The following is a 15,258-nucleotide window of genomic DNA, read 5'->3' on the forward strand; positions in this document are numbered from 1 at the left end:
AAGGGTCCCAGGTTCGATTCCGGTCAAGGGCATGTACCTTGGTTGCGGGCACATCCCCACTAGGAGGTGTGCAGGAGGCAGCTGATCGATGTTTCTAGCTCTCTATCTCTTTCCCTTCCTCTCTGTAAAAAAAATCCATAAAATATATTAAAAAAAAATCAATGGCATAGCATAGTTTAGTTGGTAAGTTTTCTTCTTTCTTTCTTTCTTTCTTTGGTAACATGAAATAATGGTGAATCTTAAATTCGACCATTTCTTAGAGTTTCTATGAAATATATTAATAATAATTATTATATATGCCAAACTCTACTGCTTATTCATTTCAAAGTATCCAGTTGACCAGAAAACTTTTTGATGTGTTATTAAAGAAAATGTAGTGAGATGAAAAAACTGCTCAAGAAAAAACCTTAACAATGGAAGGAAAATGTTACAAACGGAGTTTAGTTACTACAAAAAGCTTTTTCATGTGTTTTCTTATTGGCATTTGATTATAAACTTTCTGCTTTTCTATCTCCCTTATTTCTGTATTTTTTTCCTTTTTGCGACTAGCATTTTATTCTTTTCCTCCCATCAACAAGGTTGAGGGAAGATTCCCTCTGAAAACGGTTAAAAAGAAGGCAAAAGGTTATGTCCAAAAGGTAAGGCCCCTCGGATGTGGCTCAGTGGTTGCGCTTGGACCTGTGAACCGGGAGGTCACGGTTGGATTCCAGGTCAGGGCACAGCCCTGCTTGTGGGCTCCATCCCCAGTGGGGGGCGTGCAAGGGGCAGCCGATCAATGACTCTCTGTCATCATGGATGTTTCTTTCCCTCTCTCTGAAATCAATAAAAACATGTTGGTCTTATATATATATATAAAAAAGAAGTAGGCTTTATTTTAAAAATGGAACGAATTGCCAAACACCCAACTGCCACCAGCCTAACACGTTGTAAAAACTTAATGGACTGTAGACTGGCACGAAGGATCCTGAACAGGACTAGGAACAAAAATAAGTCTGCTATTTTCATCCAAGTGTGACTGACATGCACCATCCGTCTCTTAAAAATGAAAACCTCTAATGAAGAGAACAGTAAATTCAGTGCCACCATCCACGTGTTACTAGAAATAGGAACAAGCAGTTACTGCTTTCCAAGCCTGACACCACGAGACCTTTTTTTCCTTTGTTTGACTAAAACTTGAGCAAGCCCCAGCCCAGGAGGCGGGGCGGGCCGAGCGAGCGTGGGGTCGCGAGCCCTGAGCAGGGAGCTCGCCGGCGCCGTCCGCTCAGCCCGGGCAGGACCCTGCACGACCGGTCCCGCAGGCCCCGCCTCGGCCAGTCACGGGCGTGGGGCGGGCGGCGGTGGGCTCGCAGCCCGCGGCCGCCCTCGGCTGTGCGGAGGCGAGGCGGCGGCGATAAGACTCCGGCAGAACCTGGCGCGGCCAGCTGCTCGGGCGTGGTGCCGCCCGGCCCGCAGGGGAGGCCTCCGGCGGCCGCCCCCGCGCGCCGTCACGTGACGCCAAGGGGCGTGGCCGCAGCCCGCGCGCGGCCGGGCGGGACACGGACGGGGAGGGCGCTCGAATGTGAAGATTCTCCGCGGCTCCGGGGACCCAGAGAGGCGGCGACACGGCCGATGACAACATTAGGCCGCGACGCGCTCCGGGCCGGGCGGTAGTGGTGGTCGTGGCAGCCCCAGCGGCTGCAGCGTGAGCTTTCGCCGCGGCGGCAAGCGCCACCGGTCCCCCACAGCCCGAGGCAGGTGGGGGCCCGCCCCGGCCGGTGGACCGCGCGGGCCGGAGTCCCCGCCCCCCCGGAGCGGCGAGCCGGCAGCGCCTCCGCGGCGGGGAGACAGAGCCCTCCGTCTGGGCTGTCTTCCCAGCTTCCGCCGGCGACCGGGGCCGAGAGAAGTTGAGGTCGGACCGGACGCGTGCAGGGCCCCAGAAGAACCGGCCCTCTGGGCCCCTCCAATCCGGCGGCTCCGCACTGGTGAGGGTCGCGTGGGTCCCTGAGTTGGGGGGGCGGTGGGTTCGCACCCCTACGGAGCTGCACCTCCCGAGCCTCACGTTCTGAGCTGGGGCCGCGGGGACTCCGGGGGCACCCGCCCCGGGGAGTTCCTCTGGGGCTCCTTTGTCCCCTCCGGATGGGGGGTTCCAAAGGCCGGCGCGGTGCAGTGTTTGGGGGCCCACCGTGGGTGCGTGTGCCTCCTTCCACCGCGGCAGGGGGCTGCGGAGAGGTGCGAGCCTCTGGGGCGCCCTGAGTGCCTGCCTCCTCCCGAAGTCTGGGGGGGAGGGGGGACGGCGGGGTCTCGCCGGAAGCCCCTGCGTCCCGGGCGGTGAAGGTGAGGCTCGGGGTTTCCCGTGCCAGCCCCGGGGCGGAGGCTGTGCGCGCCGCAGGCTGCACCGCCCTGGCACCGCCGGATGACACCGCGCTGTTCCTCTCGCCTCAGTTCCTGTGGCCTTCGTGTAAGGCAGGAGGAAGGCGAAGCCTGAGCTGTGCTCGTACATTTAAAGTTGGTTTCAAAGCCCCTTCCGGGAGTGGGACCCGGTTCCAAGGAGCTTCCCAATGGAGTGTGCTCTCTGGTTCATGGAGACACCCACTCGAAACCGGCGGCGGAGGCGAAGCAACTGTATATGCAGATTTTCCATTCACAAAAGTCATTTAACACTTTGTGAGGTACATCTGCGCTGGGGAACTCACCCAGTTTCATCTGATCTATATGCTGTCTGAAATGATAGGTCACTCGGGCTCCTACTTAAACAGGTTACAAAACTTATCTGATGACATAAGCATATTTGCTTTAAATACATAGTTGAATGAATTTTTTTGCCTGTCTGATGCTGGAAGACTTAAATGGCATTTGAGTAGAATGCCCTGGGTATGGTAGAATTATTAATGTTTATTAACTTGCCCAGAAATTAAGGCTTTTTTAGGAGAGCAAGGATGGTGGAGGAGCATGGGTGATTTGCTCCTTAGGGTTTGTGCATCCCATCAGGCATCGTCTAAACGGATCACACTCTGAAGCTATGGTCAGTTTCTATGCTTGCTAGAACCTGTCTTGGAATGAAATTACTAAGATCATGCTAGTTTTGTAAAACAGGTTGGAGAAGGGAGAGTAAGGGAATGCAGTTTGTCCTCTTGAAAATACAACTAATATCAAATATCTGTTACTTCTTTATTTGATAGCAATTATGCATGGATGACTATGGTATGCTTGTTCAGAATACTAGGAAAGGGAATAGAGGAAACATAAGAACTACCTTTTAGGTCTTTAATTATGGAGATTAAGTCCTTGCGGTCAAATTCCATGTGAACCGTTTGAGCCACAATGCATTGTACACTGGTGCTTAGAAATGCCTGTTTAATTAAAAAATGGTCATGGTTTATTTTTCTTTCATTGAATGATAATATTTATTGTACCTGTGATATGTAAAAAGATGCTATATTTTTGCAGTTAGAATGTTACTACATTTTAGAGGCAATCAAATGCTTCTTTTAAAAAATAGTGATTTTGAGAGAGAGAGATAGATAGTTGTTCCGCTTACTTATGCATTCATTGGTTGCTTCTTGAATGTGCCCTGATTGAGGATCAAACCTGCAACCTGGGCATATCAGGATGATACACTAACCAGATGAGTTACCCAGCCAGGGCTAATCAAATATGTTTCTTAGAACACATTTATGGCACTTAGGAATTTGGTAATATCTAGTTTTTTGTCTCATTTTGAATTGAAAAACCTTAAAATATGCTTTGAGGAGAAATATACAATTCTAAAGAAAACTAGTAAAATGCACCTAAGCCATCAAGGAATAAGAAATATACAATTTTGTGTAATGGGGTTATATTTTGGTTTGATTTAAGAAAAAAGTAATAAAATTATGAATTTATAAAATCTGCATTATAAAAGGATCTTCTTTTAAAGGACAGATTGTAGAATTTTTTTTAACTAGAGAGTGTTCTTAGTACATTTAAATTGGATTTGTTTATAAATAATCCTCCAAGAACTGGTTACTTGTATTGAAATATGAAGGACAAAATAAAGAACTGATACTTAGTGTTCTAATTATTATTTTGGAAAATTATTATCCTAATAGCAATACCTGAAGAATTACATTTTAATATTTATATTATAATATCTAAAGCTGAACACATTTGTAGTAATGATCTCTGATCATCAGGGGATTCAAAAGTGGAAGACATGGGCCCTACCTTATTCTTAGGAATATGATCTACAAACAATATGTAAATACAAGTTGCATAAAAAGCTGCTTCTAAGTTCTTTATTTTATTTTTAAATGTATTTTATTGCTTTTTTACAGAGAGGAAGGAAGGGGAATAAAGAGTTAGAAAGATCGATGAGAGAGAAACATCAATCAGCTGCCTCCTGCACACCCCCTACTGGGGAATGTGCCTGCAACCAAGGTACATGCCCCTGACCAGAATCGAACCTGGGACCCTTCAGTCTGCAGGCCAATGCTCTATCCACTGAGCCAAACTGGTCAGGGCTCTAAGTACTTTATTAATGAAGGTGGCTGTTTTCAAGGAGATTGATGGAGGTGCTTGATTATAGCAATTGCAGTTGCGGCTGAAGTATAGTAGTTTCCTTGTAAATGGGACAGAGAAAGATGTCTAGACTAATGTGAGAAGATTTCATGTCAGCATGGGGGAAACCCCTGAGAGATTTTTAGATCTCTCCCTCCTTCCACCTTGGTCCCCATTCCCTCATATACCTTCTCAAAGGTGTGAAGCTGAGGGTCTCATCTGGAAGACCTGATATGTGGGATTTTTTCCTCCCTGAAAAATGTTATCAGGTTTTCAGGCTTTCTTCAGAGACTTTGTAGGGAAGGAATCCTTGCCCTGGAACATCATACCCTTAAACCCTGTGTTATTTAACTTTGTTAATGTTGCAAACAGTGTAATATGTCCATGATAGCAAGGACCTTGTCTATTTTGCTCATCATTGACCCAGCAAATGTTATTGAATGAAAAAATGTAGTTCCAGATACATGACTAGAGAACAAAAAGGAATATGTGATAATGTATTCCAAAGTAGATACAAAGCAGTGAGATGATAAGGATATTGGCTTCCGGAGAGTGGAGCAGGTCTTTTAATCAGGGAATCTTTCTTGGTGGTGGTGTTTCTTAAGTTAGGTCTTACTGAAAGCAGTATACCTGAAGATAAGCAAGTTTTCTAAGGGGGTAGATAGCATAAACCAAAGTATTTAACTTGTAATCACATCAGATTAAACACAGTGAGTCATTTTTGGTAACATGAAGAATTTTTCTTCTCCCAGAATAGAACTGTCGCCTCTACGGATAAGATTGTCATACCTTATAAGACCTAAGGTTTTGAGTACTTGAGTTTTGAAAGTGACAGTGGTACAGTGAAAGCAAGAGAATTAAATGTGGGATCAGAAAATCTGAATTATATTTCTGATTGCATTTTATACAAGCAAGTGTCCTTGGGCAAATCACTGGGCCTTAGTTTTCTCACAATCCTTATTCCATATGAATGAAATTACGTAATGTATATGAAAATGCCTACCTCAGTATTTAGCACATAGGGGAAATCAACAAACATTAAATTATTTAAAACATTTTTTTGTCTTTGGATATTTAAAAAAATATTTTGGTGTATTTATCAAGAAATTTAATATCTTCTTAACCAAGTGTTACCGTTGTAACTAGCTAGCTGATATTAATAATAAGAAAGGAACAAAGGGGAGGTCAGACATAAGTATGGTTGTCTGGGCTGGAAGCTGCAACTTTACACTCTCCAGGGAACCACCATTTCCATTCCCTGCAGATCACTGGGGAAAGGGATCAAACAAGGGGGAAGATTGGTGTATGCATAGTGAAAGGGTTGCATAGTGAAGATGCTTGTCTGTTGGTCTAACCTGGAACTAAGGTAATTGGCTAGGAGGTTGAAGCCACCATAAGCCCGAGAAAATTTGGGAATACATAATCCCCAGGCAAAGGAATTCTCTCTTTCTCGTTCCTCTAACTTTGCTCCTGCCTCCTTGCAGTCATATTCCCTCCATAGCCATGTGACCCTAAAGCCGCATGGACCATGGCCATGTTGACTCCACATGCAATGGACTACAGCTGGGAATAGGAACTAAGCTAGCCTGATGAAGCAGAAACTCTGGGCAGCAGCTTTAATCCTAGCTCTGCTGAAGACATATGTGGACTGGTGTCGGGATGGAGGGAGATAGAGACCTTGGAAACTCAGAATTTCACAGAAATAAAACTTTTCATGCAAATCAACATCACTCATTCTCCTGTGTTTGTCTCAGAAAACTCATGGTTTCATGGCAAAATTAGATGCTTGCTTTTCTTTCAATCATGCATATGCTTCCTGATAGAAATGAGGCTTAATTGTGTTACTTCTTAATATTAACACAAAGAATGGTAGATGCCTCAGATTTTTAAAGCTTCAAGTAAGGGATATGTATGGCTGAAAATCTGAGCCTTTAGGCTTTTCTTCTAAACAAACAATCTGTTTTTGAAGAAATTGCTTTACCTGTCATGCCATCTGTCTAGTCATTGTTGTGAAGAAATGGGATTTTCCTACTATTAAGAAGAAAAACTACCAAAAATATTCTCTATATGTTTCTAGTGCTCTGAGTGATTGTAAACCATGAAGGATCTCTACCTGCTGTGTTTTATTTTAGAATTCAATATTTTCTGAGCATGCTAATAGACTTTTGCATCATTTCTTATCTAAGCTCTTTGTTCTAGTAGCTGTTTATTCTTCTATGAATCTCAAAATTTCATTATACTTTGTGAAGTCTTTGTAGTGTTTTTACTCTATGGAGTAGTCTGTACTTTGTAATAATATTTGGAGGGGAATTGTATTATTATAAGAAGACTGAAAAGAGTCTTGAGTCTTCAAATGATGAAGAAACCAGTTACCTACCATCTTCCATATTCACAGAGGACTGAAAAAAAGAGGAAATGGTTTTAGAGTTTGAAGACTCTTCCAAATTAAGAGGAGAAAATTTCGATTTAGGGTTGTTAAAAACTTGATAGATTCAGAGGGAGATTATTATAGCTCCCAAAGGTGTCTTAGTAGGAGTGGTTGATCATCATAATAATAGCTAATATGTTTTGACTGCTAATCTATGTGCTATTTTAAAAGTATTTGACATATGTTATATTTATTCCTCACAATGATCCCCCTCCCCCCCCCCCCTCCCAAATCAGGCTATTTTCTTGTCCTTTTTAGGCCTCAGGTACTGAGAACTTAAGTAATAGGTATTAGAGCCAGGATTTGAATTAGACTGAGTCACTGGAAGGCTAAGGTGGTGGAGCCTATCGAAGGATTTGAATTTGAAGTTTATTGAGACCTTTGATTTTAGAGCCTCTTCTTTAACCTCCGAATTATGCTGCCTTGTATAGTTTATTTGCAGTTGCCCCTTATAACAGGTTTTGACCTTGTGATATTTGTGAGTCTGTTTTGACTATGATCTGATGAAAATATACTTTGTAGTAAGATGACATATAACCTCGATCCCCCCCCCCCCCCATTTTATGTGTATTTGACTGACATCCTATTTTTTAAGTTTAAAAAATACAGTAAGTAAAATAATTCTTTGTTATTCAGTTGCCATTTTTCACTAGGAAATTTCAGGCTCTATTGGAAATATAAGAACATGGTAAATATAGTATTTTAAGGTGACGTTCTAATTTTTAAAATTCATACTTTAATTTATTTTTTTTAAGAATAAGGTATGCACAGAAATAGTGTGGATGGTTTTTATATAGTGTATTTGAAGGCCACAAATATATATAATTGAAATCCTTTTTTCTTTCCATGACCAATCTAGGTTATTTAAGTTTATTTAAGCCATCTCCTGCTGAATTTTCCACCATTAAAGTAACTTGTTTTTTGGCTGCCAAATGCCACATATTAGCAGAAATACTTTATCAGATTATATAGTTTCTAACAAAGAAGGCTAAGGTACCTGTGAAATCTGTGTAGGTATGGTTAGGGAAGTGGTAGTGATTCTGTTGTTATAACCTGGTTATTATATAACAGGAAAAAGGAGGAAAGTGAAGGTTATGTAATATAGACATGCCATTTATACAGCTTTGCCAAAAAGCTGCATTTATCACTCCACGTCTGTTCCCTGCTGATTGATAGGGGAAGGGACTGGACAAAGGCAGTTTAGACACATGCTCAGTAAAGACCTGAGTGAGGTGGGAAGGGGCCTACCTTCTTGCAGGTCAGTCACATCTGGAAGCCAGTCACTGGCCAGAATGGGGGTGGCCACAGCAAGTGCCCGAAACCTAAACATTTAAATTTCCAAATAAAGTTCCCTCTCATCTCTTTGGCATGGTGGGTTCCTGGCTTTCCTGTGTCAGGGGATGTGCTTTCCTTTGCCCACATGGCTCATGGCTATGTGGGACTCCACACATGGACTAATGGACTTTAATTAGCTGGGATGCTAAACTATACCCAGAACGGAAGCTCTGGGCACTGGTCATGCTTCTGGCTTTACTGAACTACCAGCAGCCCCTATTTCAGGACTGGCTTGGGGGAAATGGGATATTACCACCCGAGGAATGTTATTTTACGCAAATAAAGCCCTTTTCCACCTCCTATCCTCCCATGGGGGGGTTCTGAAAATTCTTATTTCAGCAGTACCCCAAGAACCTCAGCCTTATTCCCATGAGCGACAGGAAAGTTTGATTCTCCAATAACAGTAGATCTGGGGAGAGAACAGTCCAGTCTAAGTAACATTATTACTGGGTTAGAATAATGAGGTAGAATGCCTTGGATATGAGGGCATAGGTACATTGTTCAAGTGGAGAGGAAGATGAGGAACTTCGGAAAACTAGCTATGCTTACTGTATACTAGTAATTTTGCCTATTTTTTTTTTCATTATAACATTTAAGATTAGCAATTCAGAAATGAAGAAAAACAGTGCTATGTATCATAGTGGGGAGTTTGTACTAGTTTCTAGGCTGTTTTGCAAGCTGTGGATACTTGAGGGAGAGAACCAAGATAGTGGCGTAGGTAAACCACAACCACATCAAAATTACAGCTAAAACAAAACAATCATCATTCAGAACCACCTAAAAGCTAGCTGAATGCAAGTCCTACAACTAGAGAAGTAAAGAAGAAAATATGTTGAGACTGATAGGAGGGGCAGAGGCCTGGCACGGGCTGGTCTGACACCCACATGTGGCGTGTTTTAATGGGGAGGGATATCTCTGAGGCCTCCGTGAGGAGCAAAGAGTCCCAGCCCCACACCAGACCCCTAGCCCAGGGTTCCAGAGCTAGGAAGAGAAGTCCTCATAACTTCAGGGTGTATAAACCAGCAGGAATTGTGGCTGAGTTACATGGAGGCTGCTGGTGACTCAGGCAGTCTTTCTTAAAGGGCCAGCACACAAACTTACATGGTCTTGCTCTCTCTGAGCTCCAGCGCTGGGCAGCAGCATTGGAGGAACCAGGAACATACAGGGAGGAACTGGATTGTATGGCATCTGGGCAGGAACTTGGGGGTGGCTTTCTCCCTGATGGAGGGGCTCTCAGGGGGTCATTGTTCCTGTGCTGGGGCCCCCCACCCCCACCCCCATCACAGAGCTGATTGGTGGACATATCTGAGTTTCCATCAGCTTGCCTCACACTGTTTGCTACACCCTTCTGATTCCTTGAGACCCTGCCCCATTCGACTTGCCGCCCCACCGAAGCTGTTTGCAGTGGCTTTTCCATATGAATGGCCTGTCCTGGCTAAGGCTTCAGGCTTTGCTAAAATCTCTTAAACAAGCAGCAGCTGGCATCAGCATGTGCCAAATCTATCAATGAGAGGCTCAAGACCTGGCACTACCACCAGTCTGCCTTGCTTCACAGTTGGGCCTCACCTGGGCATTTCCAAGCCCAATACAAATAGTAGCCATTTGAAGATCACTTGGTAGCTCTTCCTGGGTGGCCCCAGGCAGTGGCTGAGTTTGCATCTCTTGTAGGCCCTAGAGCCAGTGCACCTGGGGGCAGCTTCAGACTGTACCAGATTACAACTCTACACATCCGCAAGTGACACACTCAAGGGGCAGACTCAGTGAGCACCAAAGCCCCACAGCAGCTCTTTCACTGTCATTGCAGCTGGTCCTCACAGCCAATTGGCCTGGAGGTCAATTCCAATGATGCCAGCAGCAGTCAAGGCTCAACTACAACAAGACTGAGTGCCCAGCTTAGGGGAGGCTGAGCCACTGGGCCCTACAGGACACCTGCTACACAAGGCCACTCTACCAATTCCAGGAGACATAGCAGCTCTACCTAATACATAGAAACAAACACAGGGAAGCAGCCAAAATGTGGAAATAAAGAAACGTCACAAATGAAAGAATGGAAGAAATCTCCAGAAAGAGAAAAATGAAATTGAAGCAAGCAAACTACTTGATACAGAGTTCAAAACAATGGTTATAAGGTTGCTCAAGGATTTTAATGAGACCTTCAAGGGACTCAAAGAGAGCTTCAAGGGGCTTAGTGAGACTTTCAAGGATCTTAGTGAGAATTACAAAGACATGAAAAAGGACCAGTGAGAAATTAAGCATACACTAACTAAAATAAAGAATAATTTACAGGGATTTAACAGAGGATTCTGAGAATCAGATCAGCAATATGAAATATGAGGAAGCAAAAAACACCCAATCATAGAAGAGCAAAAAGAAAAAAGAATCCAAAAATATGAAGATAGTGTAAGGAGCCTCTGGGACAACTTCAAGCATACCAACATCCACGCTATGGGGGTGCCAGAAGCAGAAGAGAGAGCAATACGTTGAAAACCTATTTGAAGAAATAATGACAGAAATAGATTTACAAGTCCAGGAAGCTCAGAGAGTCCCAACCAAGAGGAATCCAAAGAGGACCACACCAAGACACATCATAATTAAAATGCCAAGGGTTAAAGACAAAGAATCTTAAAAACAGCTAGGGAAAAGCAGTTAGTTATTTACAAGGGAGTGCCCATATGACTGGCAGCTGATTTCTCAGCAGAAAGTTTGCAGGTCAGAAAGGAGTGGCAATAAATATTCAGAGTGATGAATAGCAAGGGCCTACAACCAAGATTACCCAGTAAAGCTCTGATTTAGCATTGAAGGTCAGATAAAGAGCTTTCAGACAAGAAAAAGCTAAAGGAGCTCATCCGCCACCAAACCACATAAAATTACATGAAATGTTGAAAGGTATTCTTTAAGAAGAAGAGGAAGAAGAAGGAGAAAGAAGGTGGAGGGATAAAAAATATGAACAATAAAATGGCAATAAATACATATATATCAACAATTGAATCTAAAAATCAAAATAAGTGAACAAGGAATCTAATGAGCAAAATAAAGTGATGAATAAAATAGAACCATGGAAGCATGGAACAGACTGACAAATCTCAGAGGGGAGGGAGGGAGTGGGGAGAGATTAACCAAAAATGTTATATGCATATATGAATTACCTATGGATATAGGCAATAGGGTGGTGAAGGCCTGGGGTGGAGTGGGAACTGGGTGGAGGGAGGCAATGGGGAAAATAAAAGGGGATATTGTAATACTCCCAACAATGAAGAAAGTATGGAGAGGCAGAATAGTACAGGCTCGAACTCAACTGTTTAAATTCAGAACCTGCGCAGCTACTTACTTGCTCATTGCTCTGTACCTAGCCCTATGCTGACGTGGTGGCTGCAGGGTAAGAAAATGGTGTATTTAATCAGAGTGAGACTCAGCAGTGCATCCTGTGAGTTTTCCATGGTTCTTATGTGGTATGAAAGACATCTGGAAGTCCTCACATAATCATAGTGAAGGAAATAGAAATTAGCAGGGAGCCAGCAAGTCTGTCATGAGGCTAGGGAGGGACCATGCAAATGAGGTTGTGGGTAGGGCGGCTGTGGCAGATTCAGCTCAAATGTCCAGCATAGTTTGTGCTCCTTCTTGTGGTATAGTTCAAACTGGTTGCTCAGCCAGGAAATCATTTCTCAATCATTTTCCTCCTCTACCACCATCCTCCCTCCCTCTATTGAGGTGGGGCCATGTGACTGGTTTTTGCCATTGGAATATGAGTGGAAATACGCCATAACTTCTGGGTTGAGGTGACTGAAAGCAGGTGTTCTTTCTCTACTTTCTCTTTTCCCATCTAGAGGCCAGATGCAGAGGCTGAGGCTCTTATGAGTTGATAGAGCCATAAGGTTGAAAGGATCTAGAGTCCCTAAATTAGCATGTGGGAAAAAGCTGTGCACCAAATAGGAGCACCCACACCAGACTGTAATTTTAATGAACATTTTTAATTACGTTAAGTGACTGAAAATTTGGAGTTTATTTGTTAGGCAGCTAGTGTTGCCTTAATTATAAACATGAGCTGCATAAAAGAGGTCTTTGAAGCTCTAATAATATTCATACCAACAGGAGCTGAGGTGGGACCCAGTTAGGAGATCCACTGGATACTGTTCCAAAATATACATGAGAATATGCCATTATGATTCTATGAGGGCCAATAGCCGAATCTTAAAGGGCTTTGAGGAACCCATTCAGACCAATCATAACACCCTAAAGTTTTACTCTATGCCCACATACTATCATAAGAACAAGGAGTAGATGCCAGGCTGTTGTGGCTCAGTGGTTGAGTGTAACCCATGAACCAGGAGGCCACAGTTCGATTCCTGGTCAGGGCACATGCCTGGGTTGTGGGCTCAATCCCCAGTAAGGGGAATGCAGAAAGCAGCCTATCAATAATTCCCATCATTGATGTTTCTAATTCTCTCTCCCTTTCTCTCTCTGAAATCAATAAAACATATATTACACACACACACAAAATGAGGAGCAGAGAGAAACTACAAAAATTTTTCTTTAAAAGTCTGAAGAGTTCCCTTACAGTAGGGTTTGTCAGGTTGACACTATTGACATTTTGGGCTAGATAATTGTTGTGAGTGGCTGACCTGTGCATTATAGAATGTACAGCAGCATCCTGGTACTCATTAGATGCTAGTAGCGCCTCCCAGAGTTATATAGCAAAAAATGTCTCCATATATTGCAAATATCCCCTGGGGGACAAAACTTATCTTTTTTTTTAAAAAAAAATATATATATATATGTATTTCTTTATTGATTTCAGAGAGGAAGGGAGAAGGAGAGAGAGATAGAAACATCAATGATGAGAGAAAATCATTGATTGGCTTCCTCCTACACACCCCCTACTGGGGATCGAGCCCACAACCCAGGCATATGTCCTTGGCCGGAATCGAACCTGGGACCCTTCAGTCCACAGGCTGATGCTCTATCCACTGAGCCAAGCTGGCTAGGGCAAGGAACTTACCGTTAATAAAGGACTTTTTCTCCCCTTGGGAAATGAGTGGAATTCATGGGGGGAGGTTTATTTATGAATTTGCAACAAAGAAAGCTATGTTTTTTTTTTTTTTTTTTTTTTTTTTTATTTTTATTTTTATTTTTTATTTATTTTTTTATTTTCCTCTTAAAGTATTACAAAGGGTATTACATAAGTATCCTTTCCCCCTCCCCCCCGCCCTTGACAAACCACTACCCTCCCTTACCCCCCAGTGTCTTATGTCCATTAGTTATGCTTATATGCATGCATACAAGTCCTTCGGTTGATCTCTTACTCCCCTCCCTCCTGCCCCCCAACTCTCTCTGGCCTTCCCACTGCAGTTTGACAATCAGTTTGAGGCAGCTCTGCCTCTGTATCTATTGAAAGCTATGTTTTTGTGAACTACAACAGTTTCTATTAAATATTGATCCACACTTCTTTTAATTTATCAATTTAGACATAAGTATTTTCCATTTTATCTTTCTTTTTTTCTATTTCTTCTGAACAGCTATATTTCTTATTCCCTAAATAAGTATATCTCTCTCCTGCTCTTCCGCCCAAATTACTCCAGCTGTCATGTCCATAGATTCTATCTAAATGATGAAAACCAGTAAGTAGTTGAAATTAATCAGTGATACATTTTGTGGCTATGAGACAAATTATGATTTTAATTAAATTCAGAAAATGTATGACTTTTTGGTATTCTCTAAGGTTTTTTTTTGTTATATTGATTAATTTTCTTTCAGGAACAGACTTTCAATATAAGAATTATCTCCATAGTTTCTTATTTTTGGTAGTAATCCTTAGGTATTAAAAATCATGTTGGTTCTCATAGATTCTTTGGAATTGGCAAGCAGAAGTGTAATTGTCTTGGTTACTTACACGATAAGTTAAAGATGATGATTAGCCGAGACCGGTTTGGCTCAGTGGATAGAGCGTCGGCCTTCGGACTGAAAGGTCCCGGGTTCGATTCCGGTCGGGGGCATGTACCTGGGTTGCGGGCACATCCCCAGTAGGAGATGTGCAGGAGGCAGCTGGTCGATGTTTCTCTCTCATCGATGTTTCTAACTCTCTATCTCTCTCCCTTCCTCTCTGTGAAAAATCAATGAAATATATTTAAAAAAAAAAAAAAAAGATGATGATTACTTTCTTTGTGGTAACCTATATTAGTACCTAGAATTCAAAACACAGAAGCATCTAGGCCAGAGTGAAGTACTCAGGTATTTTTCTTTCATGTTCAAGATAGAAGGCTGTTCATAATCTGTATTAAAATATATGAAGAAATGGTTTTGGGATTGAGTAAGAAAATCAATAATCAAATTCTTTGAGATTGTCTTAAATTAACTTGAGATCTTGCATTTCAAGCTTTAATATTTAGTAAAGAACCCTCTGCTTAAGTATGAGTATGGATTTACTTGTAGAAAACTGGGTAACTTTTGGTTTATTATAACCAGTTAACATATTTAATAAATGAGAAACACATTCATTTTTTTTCTAGTATCTTAATTTAAAACCAGGTTCATATTTTCCTTGGAAGATGATCTTTCAAGAAAACTGAAAATTTATGCTGAATCGGGTAGTAAATTCAAATATCCAACTTTAAAAACAGACTTAAAATCCAAGGAGACATTTAATATATAAGACTAGATTATTACTGTATGATTGCCAGTATCATATTTGCTAGCACTGTCCTTTGGTGGCCTTGATTTATTGCTGTCTCAGAAACTCTCTTTTGAGACCTTCTGTCACAGACAGGCTTGTACAACCTAGAATTACAAACACCAACTGATTTAGTAAACAGATGCACTGGGAAAGTAAGGAACCTGCCAGAAGTGTTGTCTTTCCTATTAAGTAAGTAACCGTGTGACCTTGGCAGCCACTTGGTCTCTGTGGGTCTTAGTAAAATGGAGAGTTTGGAACAGATAGCCTCTTAGGTTCTTCAGAGGATTCCTTAAAGATGTTAGGTGCTAGAATT

General features: G+C 42.4%; 1 protein-coding gene across 4 annotated transcripts in view; it reads left to right on the forward strand.

Moving 5' to 3' along the window:
- The first annotated feature begins 1,556 nt into the window (after positions 1–1,556).
- Positions 1,557–15,258, forward strand: part of OSBPL8 (oxysterol binding protein like 8) — a 160,497-nt gene continuing 146,795 nt past the window's right edge. For all 4 annotated transcript variants that reach the window (XM_070409680.1, XM_070409682.1, XM_070409683.1 and 1 more), the window contains exon 1: positions 1,557–1,961. The gene's annotated coding sequence lies outside the window, so the exon portion shown is untranslated. The remainder of the gene's footprint in view (positions 1,962–15,258) is intronic.

Source organism: Myotis yumanensis, unplaced genomic scaffold (assembly GCF_028538775.1).
Source record: "Myotis yumanensis isolate MYYU_CA2020_CCGP unplaced genomic scaffold, mMyoYum1.0.hap1 SCAF_3, whole genome shotgun sequence".
Classification (NCBI taxonomy): Eukaryota; Metazoa; Chordata; class Mammalia; order Chiroptera; family Vespertilionidae; genus Myotis; species Myotis yumanensis.